Source organism: Amphiura filiformis, chromosome 10 (assembly GCF_039555335.1).
Source record: "Amphiura filiformis chromosome 10, Afil_fr2py, whole genome shotgun sequence".
NCBI lineage: Eukaryota > Metazoa > Echinodermata > Ophiuroidea > Amphilepidida > Amphiuridae > Amphiura > Amphiura filiformis.
In genome coordinates this window covers 35,194,370-35,196,485 of record NC_092637.1, presented here as the reverse complement: position 1 = coordinate 35,196,485, position 2,116 = coordinate 35,194,370, and positions in this window count along the sequence as shown.

Genomic DNA, 2,116 nt, shown 5'->3' with positions numbered 1-2,116 from the left:
CATCAAGAAAATGAGATAGACAAGTGTTATAGCCATATTGTCGCATTTGCTGAGGAAGATGCCCTCAATTTCTTTCCAAAATTCTGTTTTTTGCACGATTATTATTACACAAACATACCCAGCAAACGATTCTAGGTGCTGTAGTTTAGTCAAAATCCGAAATTTTGAATAAAACGCAGTCATCGTCATCGTCATTTAATTAATTATTACGATGGAAATATTAGTCGAACATTACTCGATGTTCATAACTCAGTACGTACACTCAATACATATCAAAAGATCGTGCCGCAGAACGACCGATGGAGTGACACGCATTGATGTCATCGGCGCTGCTAGTAAATTCCAATTTTATTTGCTTTACCTCAGTTGTTCAGCTCAAAATAAAATTATCTGGCAGTCAAATCTAACATTATTTATTTATTTATTTATTTATTTATTTATTTATTTGTTTATTTATTTATGTATTTATTTATTTATTTATTTATTATTTATTATTTATTATTTATTATTATTATTATTATTATTATTATTATTATTATTATTATTATTATTATTATTATTATTATTATTATTATTAATATTATTATTATTATCATTATTATTATTATTAGTGGGGCTTTTATAGTCTTCATTTAATGTCACACTTTAATACGCCTAGCAAATAAACTTGACCATTCCCATGACTTTGACAACGGTACAGTTCGTTGGTCCAATGTCGGCATTCCGACCGTCATATTAAGGTTGGCATAACAACGTTGATTCAACCTCGGCGTATCGACCATCATTTTAAGGTTGGCAAGTAGATAGCTACTTCATCAATACCAATATCAGCAGAATGTATCTACTTCAGCAATGCCAACATGCCAATATCAGCAGTAGTTAGCTACTTCATCAATACCAATATCAGCAGTAGATATCCCAGCAAACACAAAACGTTTCCGACATCATTCGCAAAAGGTTAGAAAAGGTTGCCAGAAAACGTTTAAATGTCGGGTTATATAAAGGATATATAAAGGGTATAAAACGTTTTCATAACATTCAAAAACATTTGTCGATAACCTACTGCAAATATTCTAACATGATGTTATTTAAGTGTTGACAAAATATTCGGCAAAAATGTTTCCAAAAAATATTTTACAATAACATTTTGAAAACATTTTGAAAATATTGTTGTAGTGTGTTTTCATACAAAATGTTTTAAAATGTTTACATGACCTTTATATAACCCGACATTTAATGTTATTAAAACGTTTTTATCTAAACCAAAACCCAAAATATAACATGTTTAAAACGTTTTAAAAACATGTGTGTGTGTTTGCTGGGTAGCTACTTCATCAATACCAATATCAGCAGTTGGTATCTACCAATATATCAATATCAGCAGTAGATAACTACTTTACCAATACAAATATCAGCAGTAGATATCTACTTCATCAATACCAATGACAGGACTAGATATCTACTTTATCAATACCAATATCACATATAGATAACAGCTACATCTATAGCTACTTCATCAATATCTATATCAACAGTAGATAGCTACTTCATCAATACCCCTATCAGCAATATATAGCTATTTCATCAATACCATTTTCAGCAGTAGATATCTACTTTATAAATACGAACATCAGCAGGAGATATCTTTTTCATCAATACCAATTTCAGCAGTAGATAGCTACTTCATCAGTGCCAATATCGGCAGTAGATAGCTACTTCATAATAAGCAATACCAGCAATATATCAATATCAGCAGTAGATAACTACTTTACCAAGACAAATATCAGCAGTAGATATCTACTTCATCAATACCAATGACAGGACTAGATATCTACTTTATCAATACCAATATCACATATAGATAACAGCTACTTCTATAGCTACTTCATCAATATCTATATCAACAGTAGATAGCTACTTCATCAATACCCCTATCAGCAATATATAGCTATTTCATCAATACCATTTTCAGCAGTAGATATCTACTTTATAAATACGAACATCAGCAGGAGATATCTTTTTCATCAATACCAATTTCAGCAGTAGATAGCTACCTCATCAATGCCAATATCGGCAGTAGATAGCTACTTCATAATAAGCAATACCAGCAGTATAA